At 36.8% G+C, this 24,385-nt stretch overlaps 1 protein-coding gene and 1 long non-coding RNA gene across 3 annotated transcripts in view; one reads left to right on the forward strand and one right to left on the reverse strand.

The window, feature by feature from the left end:
* The window catches only part of LOC309628126, a 1,093,693-nt gene that overhangs the window by 257,454 nt on the left and 811,854 nt on the right, over window positions 1-24,385 (reverse strand). The window lies entirely within an intron of this gene.
* Window positions 1-24,385, forward strand: part of KCTD8 (potassium channel tetramerization domain containing 8) — a 263,202-nt gene that overhangs the window by 191,005 nt on the left and 47,812 nt on the right. The window lies entirely within an intron of this gene.

The following is a 24,385-nucleotide window of genomic DNA, read 5'->3' on the forward strand; positions in this document are numbered from 1 at the left end:
ATTTCATTGTTATTTTGATTTGCATTTTCCTAATGACTAATGATGTTGAGCATCTTTTCGTGTGCTTACTGGCCATTTGTATATTTTCTTTGGAGAAATGTCTATTCAGATCCTTTACTCATTTTTAATTGGGTTACTTGTCTTTTCACTATAGAGATCTGTATATACTAGATACAAGTGCCTTTCAGACACATGATTTACAAATATTTGTTTCCCATTCTGTGAGTACACTCTGCTTCCAATATGTGACAGCCTATCCTTGTTTTACATCTACCATTCCAGCTGCCTCCTCCTAAAACTCTACTTCTTGTATCTGTTGAGTTCTGCTTCCTCAGATTAATAACCTCTTTCTGGTCATGTCTCTCACGGCTCCCTTTGCCTCATAGTCACTGCTAGTCCTCCCCTACATGCTCCTGATTTCTGATTTTAGTTTCTAGGTCTCAAACTTACAAATCCCTTAAGAAAGTTTCTAAGATTGGCTATCTCAGGTCTAGGTACCTCTTTCTGGTCCAGTCACCTGTCACTGAGGTGATTTGTTGGCTTATGTGAATGAACTAGTCTAGAATGGCTCCTTGAATGAAGGCTAGGGTGGGTAATTTTCTTGAGGAAAGGTATTGTGCAAAGCAAACCCCTAATGCTTCATCGAATGCACTACAGTAATGGGGGATAGGGGAAGAAGAACAGAATCCTGGACATCACTACTTTATTTCATCATGGAGACATAGAGAAATTACAAAAGGTTATATATTGTCTACTCTAGTTTCAGAACTCAAACTGAGAAATTTATCTCAAGCTAAATTACAGACAGTAGTGATCTTTGTTTGATTCTGTTATGTTGCAACTCAAGGGTTGTTTGCATTAACATTTAGCATGTAGGATTGTACACTTGCTTTAATATAGATGATATACATTATGATATAGATGATGTACAATGATGATGTGTCTGTAAGTAAACAGATTTCATATATGTACACATATATTAATATATATTCTGAATTTACTGAATCTTCAGTGTTTTAACTCCCAATTCAAATCTTCTTATACTGAATATTCCAGATATTCCCTTAAACTTAAAACCATGAAATGAATTGGAGAGATACCATACTAATATACTTGTGTGCCTAAATCATGGCTTACCTTTCCTATAAGAATCTGGTTTATTTGAGGGCAAAGACTTTCTAACTCATTTTCGTGACCCCCTCAGTTTCTTAAAACAGCACTTTGTACCCAGTAGTCAACTCAAAGTGTATTACTTTAACTGAAAGGAATTAGTGAACTGCAGGGAATTTAGGAAGGCACGATTAAGGAAAGCATCTTTCTTTCTATTGAAGATGAGTTTACCCATGGCTATCGATAGCCTGTCTAGCTACTTGGATCTTTAAAAACAGGGTATTCAGGTCAGCGGATCAAGGCTTTTGTACCTTGACAGTGGAATCCTTTTTCTTTATATAAAGGTAAAGAGGGAAAGTAGGGGCCTTGTCCGTTACTCACAACTCCTTTTTTTTTTTTTTTAATTTTTATAGCTTTTTCTTTTTTTTTTTAATTTTTATTTATATATTTATTTTTATATTTATGGCTGTGTTGGGTCTTCGTTTCTGTGCGAGGGCTTTCTCTAGTTGTGGCAAGCGGGGGCCACTCTTCATCGCGGTGCATGAGCCTCTCACTATCGCGGCCTCTCTTGTTGCAGAGCACAGGCTCCAGACGCGCGGGCTCAGCAATTGTGGCTCACGGGCCTAGTCGCTCCGCGGCATGTGGGATCCTCCCAGACCAGGGCTCGAACCCGTGTCCCCTGCATTGGCAGGCAGATTCTCAACCACTGCGCCACCAGGGAAGCCCAAAACTCATTTTTAAAACCTGGATCATGGCGGCCTTGCATCCTCATTCACCTACTCTCTAAGCAGAGAACCCCTGGCACTGTGTCTAGTAGGAGAAGTAGTACAAAAGCCTTGCTAGGAATTGAAAGACATCTAACTAGAAGTGACTGTAGCTAAAAGTGCAGCCTATATTAAGATTTTAGTCTCGATCGGGACATTGGAACAAATAACTAGAAAGGAAAGCATTGCCATTGTGTCAGCTTTGGGAAAATTTTTTTCTATGGATATTTCAATCATCTATTCAATTAAATATGCGTGACCTCATGACAGTGCTCTAGGGACAGTCCCAGCCTCAGGCTAAGCCTTCAGCCTTGAGAGAATGTTTCAATTTTTAAGTAAGACCTCAGAAAGACCTTGGTTAATATTTTTGATGGATTTATCCAAAGTGACTTTTTAAATCATTTTAATTTTTTAAAATGTTTTAAAATTTCCATAGATTTTAATCTTCCTTGTTGATCAAAAGAAATTTCTGGGTCACATTTTAAATTTACATTTTAACTTTTTGTTAAAGTATCAAATACTTACAGAAAAGCGTATGTAGAGAAAGTGATGGATTTTCACAAACTGAACAGCCTCACAGCCATCACCCAGACTAAGGAACTGACATTAACAGCACCCAAATATACCTGTTTGGTGACCATGTAGACTCTATGCTGCACCCAGATGTAGCCACTATTTACATTTCTATTAATTTTTAAATGTTATGAAAATTAGATTATATAGCATTTACTTTTATGTGTTGAGCCTCTATCTGTCAACATTGTTTGTGACATTATTCATATCATTTCATGTATTTATAGATGGTTTATCCTCATCTCTACATAATATCCCTTTGTGTGAATAGATTACAATTTATTTATCCATTCTGCTATTGATAGGCCACTGGTTTCTAGCTTTCAGTATTGCAAGTAGTGCTACTATGAATATTATAGTACCTCTCTTAACGAATGCATTCCCTGTAAAGGGTCTACTGAAGAAAGAAATAGCCTCTCATAGGGTGAATTTTGTATTGCTCCTGTAACAAATTACCACAAACTTAGTAGCTTAAAATGATATAAATTTATTATCTACAGTCTGGAGATCAGATGCCCAAAATGGACATATTGCTGGTTCCTTGAGAAAAGAATGAGATGGCTGGGGATTGAGGATTTTAGGCTTTCGAGCTTTGGTAGGTTTTAGCACCTACAGCCAAACAGAAGGAATAGCATAGATTCTGCTTGAGTTGAGGTGTTGGGACTGCAAATTCTCCATTAGCCAAGAAAGGCTGCAATAGTGCAAAGGTGATTTAGGAAAAAAAAAGCTGTTTACCATCACAGGTAAGATGGTGTTATATTTTTGTGCCTGGGCTCTGGATTACAAAAAAAAATAAAATAAAAAAATAAAAATCTCTGTGCACTTATTGCACTCATATAGGTTTTTAAGTTTCGAATTTTACTCCTCAGCATGAGAATTGTTTCTGGCATGGTGAAACCTCTAGGATACTGGCAAAAACAAGTACGAAATTGCTTAGGGGGGATTTTCACCCACCCAAATTATAAAATATTCTTAAATGGAGATAATAAGCACACATAAATATGAGCTCAAAATAATTATACCTCCAACCATGACAGAGTAAGTGGGACCAGATTTCCTCTCCTACCATAACAACTACAAAACGGTACAAGATAATTAACAAAACTGTCTTCAGGCATTGGACTATAGGCAGAGATGCTGAGGTTCTTGAGACAGAGAAAGTACATGAAGTGAACCTCATATTTACCCAGGCTCTCTGAATGGGAGTACTTTCTTTACCACAGTGCAGAGAAGAAACACACAAGCTGAGAGGTGACCTGTGGAGCTGAGATGTAGATCAGAATTCAGGGTTGCTAAATTGTTTGCATTTTTCAGAAGAGAACTGGAGAAGAGAAACTTTGCACTGGGAGGAACTCGAAGTCTATGTTTGTGTTCACCATAGACCCTTGGCCTCTGGCTGGGCTGTATATCTGCAGGATAAGTTTCTGTAACAGCTAGTAGTGACTAGAGGCTACAGGCTGGAAACTGGATGCAAGTATCAGAGCTAAGCAGAACAAGGAGTCATTGGCATCTTGATCCTCAGACTATGTTTTCCTATCAGGACCTGAATTTGACTTTTTCCTAAGACCATTACTTATTTTGAAAATCTTTTGCTGGGAGAGATTGGGAATCAGAAATAGCTTTATATTTGTAAGTGATGGGCCGGAAATATTTCCTCTAGATTCTGCTTAATAATGGAGCAATTTGTTATTTAGTTCATCTATCTCTCTCTATGCCTTAGCATATACAGCAAAAAGAAACAGTATTTTCAGTATTCTGCATGGAAATCTTCTTAGCCAAATCCACAAACTCACTAGATATATTTTCTATTTTTCATGTTACTGTAGGTGACAGTGTTGCCACATTTTCCACCACTGCATAACACAGGTTGTCTTTTTTAATCCTGGTAATAAAATTTCTTCACTGTCCTTCCACTATTCACTAACCGTTTCCTCCAAGCCCTCTTGCTTCTGCCCACCTCCAGTAGCACATATTTTAGGGTTTTATTATAGTCTAACCCCACTTGCATATTTCTGTTTTGGCTACTTATTGCTATCTAACAAAAACTCCAAAACTCAGTGGCAAAGTACAAAAATAATCCATTTATTATCTCATGAATTTCTGGTTTGACCAAGTAGTTATTCCATTGGTCTCACTTGGTGTCATTCGTGTGGCTGAAATCAAGAACATATAGAGCTAAACGAGCCAAGATGGCTTCACTCACATGTATGACTGGAGAACTAGAAAGTACTAACAAAGAAAGGGTGGTACCTCTATCTGTCTCTTCGGGCTCACCATGAAGGTAGTTTCTTTCTTTTTTTTTTTTTTTAATAAATTTATTTATTTATTTGTTTTTATTTTTTGCTGTGTTGGGTCTTCATTGCTGTGCACAGGCTTTCTCTAGTTGTGGCGAGCAGGGGCTACTCTTCATTGTGGTGCAAGGGCTTCTCATTGTCGTGGCTTCTCTTGTTAGGGAGCACAGGCTCTAGGCACGTGGGCTTCAATAGTTGTAGCATGTGGTCTCAGTAGTTGTGGCGCACAGGCTGAGTTGCTCCGCAGCATGTGGAATCTTCCCGGGACAGGGATCGAACCCGTGTCCCCAGCATCGGCAGGCGAATTCTTAACCACTGCACCACCAGGGAAGCCTGAGGGTAGCTTCTTTACATAGCATCTGGACTTCAAGAGTAAGAACGATATTAAGTGGAAACTGTGAGCCCTCCTAAAGGCTGGGTCTAGACCTGGCATGACATCACTCTCACCATGTTCTGGGTTCTATTTGGCAAAAACAGCCCACGTTTAAAGAAGAGGACACAAATTTCACTTAAACAGCATAGTGACAATGATTTATGGCCACTTTTAATCCACCAGAGACACATTCTTTCAAAAGTATGTGTTATTAAAACTGAAGAAAGGACAAATTAAAAATATGAGTAGCCTGTATTTACTAAAAAATTGAATTTATAACAAAAAACCTTTCCATGAAGAAAACCCCAGACCTAGATGATTTCACTGGTAGATTTTATGAAAGAAGAAATAAAGAAGATCAACAAATGCAAAACTTATTCTTTGAAAAGACTAATGAACTATAAAACCTCTAGTGAGATTAAACAAGAAGAAAAATCATTAATTTTAAAATATGAGAATATTAAAAATAACTAAAGCACATAATGCTTTATTATGCATAACTTTATTCTAATGTTTATGGAACTTTGACAGTCTGATGCAAGACAAAAATGGAATATCTGAAACAACTTTTATCCACTAAATGAACAGGATCAATACATTAAAGGCTACCTTCAAACACAAAACTAAACACGAGGCTGAGGAGGTTTTAAAGGTTAGGTTATGATAAACCTTCAAATTGTTACTGCCTATAAGAAGCAAGCTATTCCAGAAAACAGGGAAAGTACCTCTTTTCAATTTGTGAGACTGCTATATAACTCAATAAAATTTGTAAGTATCTTTCTTTGAAAAGAAAACCAGAAGCCATATGTGGTTGTAGAGGTAAAAATATTAAATAAAATATTAGCAGTATCAATCCAGGAGTATACTTTGAAAAAATTACATTGAGACAAGACAGAATTTATTTCAGTAAAGCAAGAGTGGTTTAACATTAGAAAAATCTATTATTGAAATTTTCCACAGTAAACAATAAAGGGGAAATAACCTCTCAGCACATACAAAAAAGCATTTGAAAAGTTCCACACCTAGTCATGATTTTAAAAGAAAAAAATCTTGGTAAATTAGGAATAGAAAAGAATGTCCTTAACTCCGCAAAAGTTATCATCCAAAACCTATAATATATATTATCTTTAATGGAGGAATGTTAGAGACATCTTATTTTAAAGGAGGAACAAAATGAGAAAGACTACTATCACAAAAATCTATATCTTTCATAAATGTCAGCAATAAATAATTAGAAAATCTAACTTTAAATGTTAGTTATAATAACAACAAAAATAAGGTGCTTAAGAATAAATCTAACAAAAGTTATATGGAACTTTTATGGAAAAAATATATTAAACCTCAAAGAAAGACATAAAAAAAGACACAAATAGATTAAGAGATTTGCCATGCTCGTGTTTGCAAAGACTCAATAAAATAAAGATGTCAGTTCTTCCTAAATTAATCCATATATTCAAGTTATTCCCAATCCAACCAGTTGGCCTTTCTTCTTCTTTCTTTTTTGCACTTGTCAAACTGATCCTAGAATTTACATGAAAAGCTGAAGGGATGAAAATACCCAAGTCTTAGTATTTTCATGGGTGTGAGAGAAAATTGACCACACTAGATGGGAAGACTTACTAAAAAGACATGGCTTACTCACAGTCAGAGAAAAGCAAAGTCAGACCTAGAGAGAGAATTATTAGTTTCATTGGTAAATAACATGGATTTTGGAATTAGATTACCTGAGTTGAAATTCTGATTTTTATCGTTGAGTAGCCAAGTGACCCCAGGAAAGTTACTTTACACTTTTGAGCCTCTGTTATCTCAGTTGTATGACGGAGATGAAAATAATCTTTCCTCATATGGTTGTCTTAAGACATATTAATCATTTTGATCAAGCTTGACCTAAGCATTTCTTAAATCTAAGCAATTACTATTAAAACAATAAGAGAATTTCATTTAACACTCATCAAATAGACAAAAATTTATAAGTCAGATAATAACCTGCGTGGCAAGATACAAGGAAGTGGGGGTCGCTGTATCTGTAACATTTCATTTAGAAGTAAAGAGAGAGAGAGAGAGAGAAAAGGCGAAAGGAAAGGAGGAGGAGGAAGAAAGGAGAATTTTGAGAGACAGACAGAATAATGCAAAATATTAATATGCTTATCATTTCTGTGTTGTTTTTATAGGTAATTTGTATTTGGGTATAGATCAGAGGGTTGGCAAACTACAACCTATGGGCCAAATCCTGCCTGTCACCTGTTTGTGTAAATAAAGTTTTATTGGAATATAACTATGCTCATTTGTTGATATGTCATCTATGGCGGCTTTTGCCTTTTAGTGGCAGAGTTGAATAATTGACAGAGACCGTGTAGTCTACAAATTCTAAAATATTCCTTATATGACCCTTTATAGAAAAAAATACACTTGGTATAGAGTGTAATGTGCACTTTTCCCATACAAAGTATTTTAAGCTTTAAAAAATATACATTAGAATGTAGTGACTTGTAAAGGGAATTGACTTTTTGAGTGATTTTATGCAAAGCCTTGTTGAATGTAACTTGATGAGTTTTAAATGTTTTCAAAGGTGAAAGTCAGAAAAGCCTAAATTTAATCATAAGAAAAAAATCATTAACCTATATTTCTTTGTTCAAGAAATAATGAGGATACAGGCTTCCTGTATTATAATTCGTGTCTCAAATAAAATGTAATGAAAGTCATACTTTTCTCACTGCAGCTCTTAATCCTCAGAATCATCAAATCTCCTTCATCTACTCTTCCTATCCTTCTGCAATCCAGTATTTGGGAGGCAGAAAAACATTTCTATATGAGGTAATATTTATTTAGCTGAGACCTGAATATAAGGGAAGGTAGTGAATTAGTAAGATAGGATAATTAGACCCTGAGTGTAATGGCTCAAACACAATAGAACTTTGTTTCATTTTGTTTTATTTACAAAACTTGAGGCAGGTGCTCCAGGAGGAGGATGGAGAGACATTTCAAGGACCCAGTTTTTCAGGGACCCAGGCTGATGGCAGCTTAGTTGTCATCCATACATGGACTTAAGGTCCCTCTCTGTGTCATCATCCCAAAGAGCATTGACGGGCAGTCTTTGGAGGTATTATGAAACAGGGCTAGATTTAGGCACAAATCAAATTTGGTCCATTTCATTGGAGATAATTTGATCATATGACCTCATCTAACTTTAAATGCATTCTAGAAGTGTGGTCTAGCTGGGCATACCTATGCACAGCTATTAAAGAGAAAGAGAGCAACCACAGATAAAGATAAGACATTACAGGCAAGAAAGTATAGTGTTTCAAAAGACTAGAAAGAAGAGTAAAGTAGGCCTGTAGGTTTTTTTTCTCCTTAGGGTGGGAGGTTGGATAATCAAGTACAGGGTGGGTAGTAGTCATGTGGGTAGAGCACAGGAGGAATGAACTAGAGCAGTAATAATCAAGTCTCCTATCATGGGGGTTGCCAGAAAAATACAGCATGCCTGATTCAAATTGAATTTCAGGTAAATAATGACTGAAGGTATGTCCTGTGCAATAATTTAATTTGATAAATCCAGTAATGGTACATATCGTGAAATTCTTTCATGCCATGCTAAAAAGCCTACATTCATTCTGATGGGTAATAATGAGTCTTTAAAGGTTTTGAGTAGAGCATATGAAAGTTATGGTCATGTGAACGTTAATGAAAGTCATACTGACAGCATAAAGGAATCTAGATTTGAAGAGGCTAACTCCAGAGGAAGAGGGAAAAAACAGTAAAAAGAACTATTGTATCTCTTCGAGATACTGGTTTCAATTCTTTTGTATATATACTTAGAAATGGGATTGCTGGATCATCTGATAGTTCTACTTTTAATTTTTTGAGGAACCCCCATGTTCATTGCAGCTTTATTCACAATAGTCAGAATACGGAAACAACGTAAATGTCCACTGATGGATGAATGAATAAAGAAAATGTGGTATATACGTACAATAGAATAATATTCAGCCTTAAAAAGAAGTAAATTCTGTAACATGTGACAACGTGGATGAACCTGGAGGACAGTGTGCTATGTGAAATAAGCCAGGCACAGGAGGACAAATACTGTATGAGTCTACTTATATGAGATATCTAAAGTAGTCAAACTCATAGAAGCAGAGAGTAAAATGATGGTTGCCTGGGGTTAGAGGCAGGGTGAAATGGGGAATTGCTGTGGAACAGGTATAAAGTTTCAGTTATGCAAGATGAGTAAGTTCCAGAGATTGGCTGTACAACATTATGCTTATAGTTAACAATACTGTATTGCACACTGAAAATTTTGTTAGAAGGGTAGATCTCTTGTTAAGTGTTCTTATCAGGTATTTTTGGATCCATCTCCTAGAGTAATGGAAATAAAAACAAAAATAAACAAATGGGACCTAATGAAACTTAAAAGCTGTTGCACAGCAAAGGAAACCATAAACAAAACGAAAAGACAACCCACAGAATGGGAGAAAATATTTGCAAACAAAGCAACTGACAAGGGAGTAATATCCAAAATATACAAACAGCTCATGCAGCTCGACATCAAAAATCAAACAACACAATCAAAAAAATGGGTGGAAGATCTAAATAGACATTTCTCCAAAGAAGACATACAGAGGGCCAAGAGGCACATGAAAAGGTGCTCCACATCACTAATTATTAGAGAAATGCAAATCAAAACGCCAATGAGGTATCGCCTCACACTGGTCAGAATGGCCACCATCAAAATATCTACAAACAATAAATGATGGAGAGGGTGTGGAGAAAAGGGAACGCTCCTACACTGTTGGTGAGAATGTACATTGGTACAGCCACTACGGTGAACAGTATGGAGGTTCCTTAAAACACTACAAATAGAGCTACCATATGATCCTACAATCCCACTCCTGGGCACATATCTGGAGAAAACCATAATTTGAAAAGATACATGTACCCCAGTGTTCATTGCAACACTATTTATAATAGCCAGGACATGGAAGCAACCTAAATATTCATCAACAGAGGAATGGATAAAGAAGATGTGGTACATACATAGAATGGAATATTACTCAGTAATAAAAAAAAATGAAATAATGCCATTGCAGCAACATGGATGCACCTAGAGATTGTCATACTGAGTGAACTAAGTCAGACAGAGAAAGACAAATATGATATGATATTGTTTATAGTTAGAATCTAAAAAAATTGTATGAATGAACCTATTTACAAAACAGAAATAGAGTCACAGATGTAGAAAACAAACTTATGGTTACCAGGGAGAAAAGGGGAGAGGGATAAATTGGGAGATTGGGATTGACACGTACACAATACTATATATAAAATAGATAACTAATAAGGACCTACTGTATAGCACAGAGAACTCCACTCAATACTCTGTAATGGCCTATATGGGAATAGAAGCTATAAAAGAGCAGATATACAAGTATACAAGATATATACAAGATATACAAGTATAACTGATTCACTTTGCTGTACAGCAGACCTAACACAACATTGTAAATCAACTATACTCCAAAAAAATTAATTTTATAAATTTAAAAAGTAGGGGACTTCCCTGGCGGTGCAGTAGTTAAGACTCCATGCGTCCACCACGGGAGACACAGGTTTGATCCCTGGTCGGGGAACTAAGATCCCAAATGCTGTGTGGTGCAGACAAAAAGTAAATTAATTAATTAATTTTTAAAAATTGTAAAAGCCCAGTAAAGAGATTTTAGGGGAAAAAAAGAGAAAAATAGTGACCAAAACAGTATTGATAGTAAAAAGGAAAACAATCAGGAAATAATTAGAAGTTATAACTAGCAGGAGCGAATGATTAATTGGATGACGGGAGCATGGATCACTAAAAATGGATCTAAGACTATTTCTTCCCCATTTATAACCATTGATACCATAAAGAGAGATAAAGAATAAGAATTGGGGGGCATTTTTAGGGAGGTGAGAGGCAGAGGCATTGGGGGAGGCATAAGATGGTAAAGTTTGGGCAGGTTGGTTTCAGTGATTTATAAGGTGCTCAGGTAGTGATGACCACTTGGCAGACATACGTACTGTTTTGAAATTGCTGCAAGATGTCTGGACTATAGATAGAAATTGGAAATCACCACCCTCAAATAATACTACAAATAATGAGAATTGTCAAGTTAAAAAAAAAGGGGGGCCTGTGGTATGAGTCTATGGAGTGCTATGATTTAAGGACATCAAAGTAAGAAGATGCAACTGTGATCAACATGGAATAGCAAAGAGGAGGAGAAACAGGAGCAGTAGATGGCGAGAAGGCCAAATATGTGCTCAACATATCAAAGGCCACAGGGAAATGTGACAAGGACTAAGAAATTGCCACTGGATTTGGCAACAGTCTTCATTGTTGGTTTTTAGTAACGGTATTTCCAGGGGAAGGTATGGGGGGTAAAGATGGAAGGATGAAGTAAAATAGATGACCAAGAGTGAATGAGAAGTGAGGGATTATAAGCATGGAGAGTAGATGGCTCTTTAAAGAAGATAAAATGGGGAAACTGAGAAAGAGGAAAAGAAATAGTTAGAAAGTAAGCCAAAGGAGGGATTTTGATTTTCATAAGAGAAACTTAAGCCTGCTTCTTTTGAAAGAAGGATGTTTGTAGATTAAAGATCTCAGAGAAATTAGATATGATCAGTGGATCATGTTCCTTGAAGAAATGGAAAACAAAAGGTTAAAAATTATAAGTGGGTTGACTATCTTGAAACAAGAGGAGAGATACTGCATCCTGAAAGATGGGGAGAAAAATAGGATGAGAGCTAGATGAGTTCGATCGTTTGGAGACTAGTAGTTCATACCCAATGACTTATTCCTTTTAAAGTAAGAGACAGAGTCATTTGCCAGGAATGAAAGCTTTTGAAGTTGGTTTATTTGAGGATTGTTATAAAGGTTTGGATTGATTTGTAAGTAGTTTGGACCAGTGGAATGGTAGGATAGATTAGAAGGATTTCTCATGTGACAAAAATAAGTATATTGTCCAAATGTCTTTCTATATTGGAATCTGTTATAACTCCAAGTCATCAATTTTGGGGACCAGTCATCATATTCTTCTTGCTAATACTGCCCCTAACATGAAAATGTGTTTTTTGTTTGCTCACTCTAGTGTTTACCATCTTCTCAGTATTAAAAAAGTATGAAAAACTAAAGTATTAGAAGCATATGTAAAAAGCACAAGGAGGATTATACATGTTCTATATTATTTTCTGAATTCTTAAATTATTCAAATCATTTCAAGCATTTTCTGATTATCTGAAGGCATCTTAGTTTTAGAAAACTAATGCCAGAATGTTTCATAAGAGTCAGCTGATTTTTCTGCAGTCTTCTACTTGATTTATTGCTTGATAAGAAAAAAATACTAATTAATTTGACTTTAGTGCTGGCATATGGTTATTGGAATATTGACATTTTAACATCAAACAGACTACACTCAATCTCATTTTCTTGATAGTATATCGCTTTATTGAATTATGAGAATAATCTTATCTTTCTTTTCTACTGATATCTTAAAAATAGTTTTTTTCTTCCGAAGAAAACTAAAGAAAAAATTCACATACTACTATAAAAGCCATAACACATATAAGAACCTACATGAATGTTAACCCAGACCCTATGTATTTTGTTAACTAAGTGTAAGAGTTTGTTGTTTTTTTCTGTCATATTATTTTCTGAGGTTTCCAAACATGAACAAATAGATACATTTTTATAGTTAGCTGCCAATCTTAGCCTCTTTTGAGTATGATATATCCTATATTTTCAGTCTTAGTACAGTGATATTAATATTTTTATCTATTTTAAAACGTTCTGAAGACTATTGAACTCATTTCCAGTCTCCCTATTCCCTTTCCTTCCCCAGAAAACCAGCTGGCTCTAATATTCCTTTTTCTCATTAGCCTCCTTTTTGGACATGTCTTATAGAGTCTCGAAGTCATGAATTCAAAAGTTTGCACTTTTTTTGCTACTTTACTGAATTGCTAGAGGAAAGAGGTACAGGTTGGTTATGTTTATTTTACTCTAAGAAAAACTGGAAAAAATTGTAAATACAAAAAAGTTTTCTGCAATCAAATTTCAGAATCACAAGAAAAGAGGATGAAAACTCAGTCTCTATAAATATCTTTGTGTTTGAATATGGAAAGGAAGCCTAAGGAAAAGGAAGAAAGTTTAGAGTACTGAGAGCTGAAGTGTTGATAATAGAATGTGAACATCTTGCTTAAATTAATGTCTCCTGGTAATAGGGTTGTCAGATTTAGCAAATAAAAATACAGATTGCCCTTATATTTAAAAAAAAAAAAAAAAAGAAGCAGACTCACAGATACAGAGAACAAACTAGTGGTTACCCGTGGGGAGAGGGAAGTGGGGGGAGGGGCAATAAAAGGGTAGGGGATTAAGAGATACGATCTATTAGGTATAAAATAAGCTACAAGGATATATTGTACAACATGAGGGATATAGCCAATATTTTATAATAACTACAAATGGAGTATAACCTTTAAAATTGTGATTCACTATATTATACACCTGTAACTTATATAATATTGCACAGCAACTATACTTCAATTAAAAAAATACAGATTGCCCAGTCAAATTTGATTCCAGATAACCATATTGAGTGATTTAAAGTATCGGGCTGTCCCAAATATTGCATGGGCATCTTGTATTTTATCTGGCAGCTCTATCTGGGAATAGTCAGAATGTGGGTGATCAGAGGGGAATAGAGCGAAGCCATCTTCTGAAGCCCATTATTGAAAGCCAGGAGGAGGGAGACTAGACTCTTTGGGAGGAAAACATATAGTAGACAGGTGTCCTGTTGGAGAATGTTGTTAGATGGCAAGTGATGGTAGCCTATGAGAAAGGACTGAGGGGAATGAAATGAGGTGACGGACAGGAGTGTTTCTACCACCAACTATTCTCATTCTCTTCTTATTCTTTTGCTGTCGAATGACAAGGCAGTATGTGGCTTTGGAAATAGACAGATTTAGGTTTTAACCCTGGCAGTGTCACTTCTTATAAGTTGACGGTCCTTAGTCAGGTTAATTAACATCTCTGAGTCACATTTGTCCCAGCTTATAAAAATGAAAATGTTGTTGTGAAGATCAAATGATTTCTTAAAGCGCTCAGATCAGAGTGTGGGCCATCCCAGGTAAAAGGACCCATGACTGGGAATCCAGAAGGGCCACCTGGCCAAGCCTCACTTTTATGAAGGCCTCTGCGTTAAGCCTTTGAGAACTGTCTCTGAGATTTTTTACAGATAGTCACAGAGGTGGAGGAATTAATGGAAGATATTTGTCTTAGAACTGTGAACTCTGTCTCTGTAGCAGTGTACTCTAAATTTGTAATTTTTGTTAATACTGAAATGATCCTGTAAATACAAAAGCTGTAACCATTCTGGAGATAGCAATAGGATCAGCTCGTAAGAACACATGGGTGCATGGGTTTTAATTTATTAAATGTAAAATGACAGCAAGATTTTTAACTGCTGATTTAGCATCTCTCAATTTTATTTTGCTGAACCTACAAAATAAAAGTTGCCCTTCTTGACTTTAAAATCATCAGCTCCCTTCCATCTTCTTTGTTTGTCCTTTTCCCTGTGGCTCTGTGGCTTTGTGGTTCAGTTAAGACCACATAATCTTTCACTCTCTAAAATAGGCTCTTTTTTTTTTTTTAACATCTTTATTGGAGTATAATTGCTTTCAATGGTGTGTTAGTTTCTGCTTTATAACAAAGTGAATCAGTTATACATATACATATGTTCCCATATCTCTTCCCTCTTGCATCTCCCTCCCTCCCACCCTCCCTATCCCACCCCTCTAGGTGGTCACAAAGCACAGAGCTGATCTCCATGTGCTATGCGGCTGCTTCCCACTAACTATCTATAAAATAGGCTCTTTATTCACTTATCTGCTAGTCAGGTAACTTTGGATAAGTTATTTAACTTCCCTGTGTTTTGGTATCCTCATATGAAAAAAGGGGGGCTGGGCCGAACCTATCACATAGAGTTGATACAAGAACTAAATACTATAATAGAGTTAAAATATTTAAATGTTGTATTAATATAGGTTTTGCTTCACAAGGAAATAAGCCTGTACTCTCCGTTCTCTGCACACTGAGTAGTCAGTGGCCTGGAGACTGGCAGCTGAAGTGAACCTGATAGGCAGCGTGGGATTCAGTCAAGGCACTGACTAATGCAGAGAATAACAATGATATCTCCTTGCGTGGAAGCCTACCTCTAGAATCATAAAACCTTAACCGACGGGCACAGTCCAGCACTGTGCTTTCATTAGAGGCATAAAGAGCAGGCAGGTATCTTGTGCCCTCTCTTTTGTATAACTCAGAAAGTGTTCATAACCAGGTTGCTTTACATGGGCTGAACTATCTGGGCTTATACTTTCAGAGGTTTGGTTACCTTTCACCAGGGATCTGGTTAGTCTAACTGCCATTCAAGGGATAGGTTTCTTGGTGGTTATGACCTGTGATTCCTGTCTACTTTATTGAACTGAGAATTCAGTATGATACAAGATATTTATTTGCTTTTATATGAGTGGATTTTTTCAAACAAAACAGATTATATCAATAATATTTACTTTGTATCCTGCCCATAGTATGTACTCCTTAAGTATTTCTTGAATTAGTTTTGCAACCAGACCACCTGGGTCCAAAACCTGACTCTACCATTTATTCAGCTGTTTCACCTTTGGAAGTAACGTAATTGTTCTATGCAACAGTTTCATTTTGTGAAATGAGGATAATCATAGAGATTTTGGCAAGGACAAAGTGAGTGTGTGTGTGTATATAAATTATACGTACATATATACACATTGTTTTATTTATTGTTACATATTAAATACAACTCCTAATTTTCTTTCAGAATTATGATATAAATTCACAAGATAAATCTATTTTTTAGACACCTATAGCCCTACATATTTTTGACCTTTCTTGAGGTGCACCTGTGTTATAAACATGAATAGTTTTCCTTTTCCTGGATAAAAAGAGAAAATGCATACAAATTTCATAACCAGTGCTTGGCACTTCACCTAGCAGAAAATAACTGTAATATATACCAGGGATTTGCAGTTGGCAAAATGAGAACAAGGTGACATTGAGCTTCAAAATGGGGGAAAGAAAGAATTGGGTTGGTGGAAACTACAGGAAAATGAGGTGTGGGTTTTGATCTCAAGAGATATGTCCCGCCTGAGATCATGGAGGAGGGAGTAAAGGGTGAAGACCTTGCTGCATGTGTTCCTCTGAATGCCTTCTGACAGGTGAATAATGTAAAGTAACAGAAATTCCTGTTTATTTCACTACAGTTGAACAGCAGCCTCTGGGGCTACGCAGACTCTGCACGTCCGTAAATATGTATATATTTTTACTTTTTTAAAGAACAGATAAATACACGATTTTGACCATGGCCAGCTGATCTTTAGAATTGTAATAATGTCAGCCTTAGACGTGTTTTAAAAGCCACTGTAGGGCATGTGTCTAGCTCAAAGCTCCTGGAGATACCGGATTCCTGTCACAGCCCTTGGGAGGACAACAAAATCATTCATGAACACGAGCTAGAATAAAATCCTGTGGCCGATAATAATTCTGATTCATGGGTGGGGTTAAAGACATACATTAAACATATGACGGGAGCAAAACAAGACGGTGACGACTGTGTGGAGGGAGCTGCACTGCCCGCCGCCGGCAATCACCGACTCTCAAATCTCTCTTTAATCTCCACAAGGTAAGGGAATAGGAAAAGGAGCTGCTAGCGTCTAGAGGATGAAATGAACGTGAACAATGAAGGCCGTGGTTCTCTTAAAAGCAAATCATGCAAAACTCACTTGATTGCTGTTTTGGTAGAAGGACACCATTTGTGGCTGCCGAGGAGGCAAGAGTTATATCTCAGCTTCAGTAAATCATTTGTTAGTGTCTCAGGCAGTTTTACAGAATTGATTTAAATGGGCTTCAAAGTGACCCTGCTTCACATAATGGAGCCTGCCAGTGGGGTCCTCATAAAAGGCACTTTGGGAAGTTCCAGTGGTTTCTGCAGGAGTTCGTATTTGGTTGCCTCTGCAATTTCTTTATTGTTAAATCTATATAGGGAGGCAATTGGCATGAAATGGAGAAGGGAGCTTAGCAAATCTTGAAGTGAAGAACCCTCAAGACAGAGAGAAACCAGGTAGCAAGGTTAGAGGCCAAACTACCTTGGAAAATTTGGAGGCCTAGTCTGAGAGATGAAAGAGCAAACCAATCAAAATAAAACACACATCCCATTTTGGGAGAAGGAAAGACCGAGTATAAGTGAAACCAAAGGCAGTAGAGATAAGCAGTAAATTAAAAATGATAGATGTCTTTCAATTAAATTCCAATTGGCAAAGTTATAGTCCCCGTGATAAAATATCTCCAAAGTGTTAAGTGGACAGAGTATTTTTTTTTTCCCACCCAAAAGGCTGCAGACGCATGTGGTGAAGGGATTAATAGACTGCCACCACCCACACCATCAATATAAGGAACCCATAGATCAGACAATGAATTCTTACATAGCACCAGTCCTTGTGAATAATTGTGCTGGGCACTGTTCTTCAGACTTTTCATATGCTACCTCATTTCATCTGCATGATAGCACTATGTGATATATATGCTGCTATTGCCTTCACATTACTGAGGAAACAGGCACGTAGAGATTAAGTAACTTGCCTGAGGACACATTGCCAGTAAGTGAGGAAGCTGGAATTTGAGGCCGGCCTTCTGGCTCTAAATGCCGTGTTCTGTTTTTTTTTTTCTTTTTTCTCTTATTTATATTGCTGTTCACATGTTCACGTAAGTTGATTCACATTGCTGAGAATATAGTAGCTGTTCAATACACATGTTAGCTGAAAGACTGAGTACCATGGGACCGCTCCAGGAATCAGCTTGTAAGTAGCCTGAGACTTTAAAACCCCGAGCATATGTTAATTTATTTAAACAAAAAGAAAACAAAAACAACCCAGTTTACCCATTTCTCCCATGCCTAGTCCCCTAGCTCTGGCAACTACCAATCTGTTATCTATGAGCTTTTTTTTTTTTTTTTTTTGCTTTTAGATTCCACATGTAAGAGAGATTATAATGCATGTCTTTTTCTGTCTGACTTATTTCACTAAGCATAATGCCCTCAAATCCATCCATGTTGTTGAAAACGGCAAGATTTCATTCTTTTTTATGGCTGATTAATATTCCATTGTGTATGTATGTGTGTGCATATATATATATATATATATATATATATATATATATATATATATCACATCTTCTTTATCCATTCATCCATTAATGGACACTTAGATTATTTTCCTATCTTGGCTATTGTAAATAATACTGCAATGAACATGGGGATGCATATTTTTTTCAAATTAGTGCTTTCATTTTCTTTGGATAAGTACTCAGAATTAGAATTGCTGGATCATATGGTAGTTTTATTTTTAATTTTTTTGAGGAAACTCTATACTGTTTTCCGCAGTGGCTGCACCAATTTACATTCCCACCAGCAGTGCACGAGGGTTCCCTTTTCTTCACATCCTCGCCAACACTTTTTATTGTTGTCTTTTTGATAGTAGCCACTTTAACAGGTGTGAGGTGATATTTCCTTGTAGTTTTGATTTTCATTTCCCTTATGATTAATGATGTAGAGCATCTTTTCATGTACCTGTTGGCCATCTGTATGTCTTCTTTGGAAAACTGTCTATTCAGATCTTCTGCCTGCTTTTTAATCAGATTATTATTTTTTTTTTTTGCTGTTGAGTTATATGAGTTCTTTATATATTTTGAATATTAGCCCCTTGTCAGATACACGACTTGCAAGTAATTTCTCCCATTTTGTAGGTTGCCTTTTCATTTTGTTGATGGTTTCCTTTGCTCTACAGAAGCTTTTTACTTTGATGTAGTCCATTTGTTTATTTTTGTATTTGTTGCTTTTACTTTTTGGTGTCAGATTAAAAAAAAAAATCAATGCCAAGACTGATATGAAGGAGCGACTGCCTATGAACACTGAGGCTTTTCTTTGTTCTTAATCCCAACACTTCTGGGCTTCGGACAAGTGTGACGTAGCTTCAGAGTCCACAACAACATCAAAATTTTCTCTGAAATTTCCCAGCATAGGGACTGCCTATGATTATCTTTGATTTGAATTGTACTTTAGATTTTACCAAGAGGTGAGACCATATTATTTTGTGTAATCCTCCCCTGGTGAAGACAGAGCAGGCAGCATTTTCCTCAGTCACACAGATGTTCAGTTTGTTTAAATTTACTCCTGCACATGGCTTGCAATTTGTGGGATGAACTAGAACCCAAGGGCTCTACTTTTTTTCCCCCCAAAGCAATCAGCTTCTCCTATTCTGCTTCTGAGCGTCTTATGATTTTCTTTTATAAATTAAAGCTAATATAAGACTTGAATGTGCAACATTTATTTTGGGGACCAATTTATAATTTTAGAAAATTCAATGGAGTGCCTTGATAGTTAAGATAATACATAATAATGCTACCATTTGTATGAATTATATAGATTTTAAAAATGGGATAACTGTGTGAATAATAAAGAAATAACTTCACTGTATCACAGCAGAGATGATTTTTTAAAAACTTTATGCCACTAAAATGAAATGAACATATTTTTGAGAAACAAAAAACAAACTACTAAAATCTAATGTGGAAATCAATTTATTTTTCAATATGGAATATTCTCTTTGGATACACTAAGATCTTGTATCCTAAGACCCATAAAATCTATTTAATCAGTATTTCTGCATATATACACATGGTATACTAACACATGGGTGATTATATTTTTTATTAATTTGCATTCTTTCTTTTATTCATTAATTCAACCCACAGGTATTAAGACTCTGCTAAGCTCTATTTTAGATGATAGGGTAACAAAATTACCCATGGTCTCTACCTTCATGAAGCTACAGTCTGGATTGAAATAGTTCATTAGTTAAATAATCTCATCAGTAAATAAAACATCACAACTAGGTGTAAATCAAGAGAGAGACAGAGACAGAGGGACTGAGAGTAGCTGAAACTATGAGAGCATATAACTGTATTAATAACCTAAGCCAGAGGGTCAAGGAAGCTTTCCTGAAGAAGAGAAGCTTAAGCTAAAATACGAATCATGAATAGAGAACATTCCAAGTGGAGCTCACAGCATACACAAAGGTCCTGTGGCAGAAGGGAGAATGTTGGGTTTGAGGAGTAGAGAGCATAGAGAATTGGGGAGATTGTGGTACAAGATGGAGATACAAGTGGGAGAAGAGGCCAGAGCTCTGATCCTGTCAGATTTCAGACTTCATCCTGACAGCAGTGGAAGATATTGGAGGGTTTCTGTGTTTTTTGTTTTTGTTTATTTTTTTAGTGTTGTTTTGAATGACAAGCAGATCTGGATGTTATATACACACAACTGAAAACTGTGACATGTGGATCTCAGCTGTTTCTTCGGTTTCTGCATAATCTTTCAGCAGTGTTCCTCCCCTCCAACACCTGAGATTTATTTAATGAGTCATCTCACTCCTATGATGTGCCTATTCAAACCAAGTGGGCATATTAAAGGTCTTACAAAATGTGCATATGCTCAGAGTTAAATAGAGAATCAGGAAAGGGAGATTTCTTATATTAGTTCATTCTTCAAGATAGTAGCTGCTGGGCTTCTTTACAGGGTAGAGTATGAAGCCCATTCCTTTTTTTTCCTTCTGAATTGCAAACCAGTTGAGGTGATGTATGAGTTAGACAGATGCAGATCAAAATGCTTGCTTTACTATTGGTAAATCTGAGTTGGAGAATACAACTTACATCCAGGTCACAACTGGTCTTCCTCGCAGTGTTCCATGAATTAATTTTACCCATAACTATAGGCCACTCCGTCCCATCAGATCCACTCCCACTTCCCCAACAGCAACCTGTAGAGTCAAATTCTGTTCTAATAAACTTAACCTACAGAGAAACAGGAACTCTTGTGTATCTTGCAGAGGAAAATGGAAAGAAAGAGAGAAGGGAGGAGGGAGAGAGACTTTAGAATCATTCACCTGTCAGGTTTCACTCTTCCCTCCCTAGGGAGGAGTGAGAAGGTATGAAGAAAGAGGCTTAAAGGCTTCTTCCCACATTGTTCCTCTTAGGAGTGTAGTGGACATTTCTTCCCTATTATAGAAACAAGAGAGGGTAAATATATGTCTACACTCCTCCACAGCTATTTAGCTATATTTTCATTTTTGTTTGTTTTATTTTGTTTCTTCATTATCTTTTCCAAAGGATCTGGCCATTTCTACGTGTCTACCATGTAGACATATGTATATATCTGTGTGTACATTTCAGGCAAATTAATACACAGCATCCCAGGTGGAGAAGGATGATTGCTTTTTTCTTTTTGTTAATATAGCTTCAAAATCACATGTTTACATGCGTAAGAATTAAATACAATCAACTCACAATTTTTAAAAACTCTAAAAGGGATAAATAAAGAAATACACATTTCTTCCAAAATGGAACTCGTTTTAAAGTAACACACTTGGTTGCAAAATGAACCCATCTTTCTCTTCTCCATCCCTTTTAGAGTGAGTGCCACAACCACTGTCCACTGGGTAGCCAGAAACCATGGAACCTACCTGGACTCCTACCTGTACCTCACCCTCCAGACTCCAGGAGGCTTTCTGTACTGCATCAATCATGCTTACTTACACTCTAACTTCAGATAGGGTTCAGGCAGTGGGAAGCACTGCAAGATGTCGGGAACAGGAGAATAATGAAGTCAGGGTGTCGGTTTCCTGGGCTCTTTCTTTCATGGCTGCAGGTGGCAGTGGCTGTGTTCCTGGACCCGGGGCAAGAGCCCCTGCTGGGCAGCTCTCAGCTCGGATGTAGACACTCTTTCCCGGTTGAGGTAGCCTCTTGCCCTTCAGTTCTGCAGATACAATAAAGATTCCCCCGTGTTGCTAGCGCTATGGTGGTTTAGCATCTCTTGTTGGGCTCCCCTCATCCTCACTCACCCTTTGTCCTTTCTTAACTTCTACTCCATCAACATCTTTGAGTTCTTTTTCCTGCCATGCCCTTGATTGGTATGGGAAGTCATTGTCATAAAGGTGATGAACTGTGTGTAAAATCAAAGCCTAGAATATCTATGGCATTATGGTATATTTTTGGGGAGAATCTCTGAATAAACACAGAAGGTGCCACACAACTGAGAGATGTATGATATTAAATTCTGTGTACTACTTAAAATAACATAATAAAATACTAAAATAAAACAATTTTATTGGTAGACTGAAAGCTATTTGCTTCGTCCCTGCTTAGCGATTGGATTTCACCCAAACTATTCTCAATTTATCCTAGTTTTAATGACATCCAAAAAAAAGGCTCAGGACAAGTAAGGATTTAAACCTCAATTTTGCCTCTCACTTGCTGGGTGACTTTGGACAGGTCATTTAACTCTTCCAAGTCTCAGGTTTCTCATGTACAAAAGGTTTTGAGGGTTGAGTGAGATACTGAATACAGAAAATTTAGCACATTGCCTGACAAGTTTTAAGCACTCAATCATTTTTCTGTTATTTTTACTAATATATCATTATCATCATCATCATTATTATTGCTCAACAGTGGTCAATGTTGATTTATGAGTTTATTTAATGATTTTATGACCTTGATTTCTTATTAGAGTTGGACAAGCAAACACCACCTTCTACCTGACAATTCTTCATATATTCTGTTTATTCTTTACAGCGTGGCTCAAGGCTAAGCTCATCTGCCAATCCTGGCATTAAAGGAAATGTCAATTAGAACCGAGCCTGAGTCTGCCTGTTCTAGAATATTACTTTTTAATTTTTTTTTTTTTCCCTGTAGGAGAGTGATGATTTCAGTAGTGAAGTCTTTACTTTTGTTAGGTTCACATGGCAATGTGAAGGCCCTAAGGGCAAACACTGTGTCCACAATATCCCTGCTATTTCTCAGCAGGGCCTGGCATGTACTGATGTCTTATGTGTTCATTGACTAAAAGGAGGTGGGACAGGTGGGCAAGAAGAGAGGTTTTCTATTCTGCTCGCTCCCTCTGAGAGTCAAAGCAGAGAGATACAAAGCCTAGTCACACCCTGGTGACTGCCCTTGACAGTGCTGGACTCCTCTCTGGTAACTTTCCCCATCCAGTTGGCTCTTATGAATAATACTAGAGAAAAAAAATAGTTACAACTTTCCTCCATTCATCCTAAAAATCCTCTCTTCAGTCCTCTCCTTTGATACCCATCTGCCAAAGGACACCTACTGAGACCATCCTTGATGTCATCTTCAGAACTCTTAAGGAGCTTGGCTTTTACTACTTTGTCAGATGGGGCCAGCTGTGTCCTGAAGGGTTTTCCTTCACCCTCTAGAGCATACTGGAACCTCCTGTTGTCTCCTACCCCCTCCTATGTGCTTATGCCTAAACACTAATCACACTTGATTTTAACTGTCTTCTATATTCTATAAAAGCTTATATTCTATATAAGCTCCCTAAGAATAGAAACCATGCTTGTTGTAGGTCATAGACACCACTGTCCTATCTCAATTGCCCAGCATCACTTTCCTAATCTATAAAATTAAGATGTTGGTAAGAGTAGCTCTCCCATGAGTTGTTTTGAGGATTAAATAATAATTACACATAAGAGGATTAAAACAGTGCCTGACACATGGTAAATATGCGTGTTAGTTTTATTATTAAATTATTCAATCTTATAATGTTGATAGTACTTTATAGAAGAGAAAACTAAGGCACACAGAGGTTAAGCAATTTCCCCAAGATCATGCAGCTCGTAGGAAATAATATATAAATGAGTGGGAAAATATCTGAAACCATCATATTTACAAACTATTTCTTTATTTTTTTTTAACCTCTTTATTGGAGTATAATTGCTTTACAATGTTGTGTTAGTTTCTGCTGTATAACAAAGTGAATCAGCTATACATATACATATATCCCCATATCTCCTCCCTCTTGCGTCTCTCTCCCACCCTCCCTATCCCACCCTTCTAGGTGGTCACAAAGCACCGAGCTGAACTCCCCGTGTGATGCAGCTGCTTCCCACTAGCTGTTTATTTTACATTCAGTAGTGTATATATGTCAATATGCTAACACATACAAACATATGAAATCAAAAAAAAGAAAAAATGGTTCTGAAGAACCTAGGGGTAGGACAGGAATAAAGACACAGTCCTAGAGAATGGACTTGAGGGCAGGGGGAGGGGGAAGGGTAAGCTGGGATGAAGTGAGAGAGTAGCACTGACTATTTCTTTA

Source organism: Balaenoptera borealis (genome assembly GCF_965194805.1).
Source record: "Balaenoptera borealis genome assembly, chromosome: 4".
NCBI classification, from domain to species: Eukaryota; Metazoa; Chordata; class Mammalia; order Artiodactyla; family Balaenopteridae; genus Balaenoptera; species Balaenoptera borealis.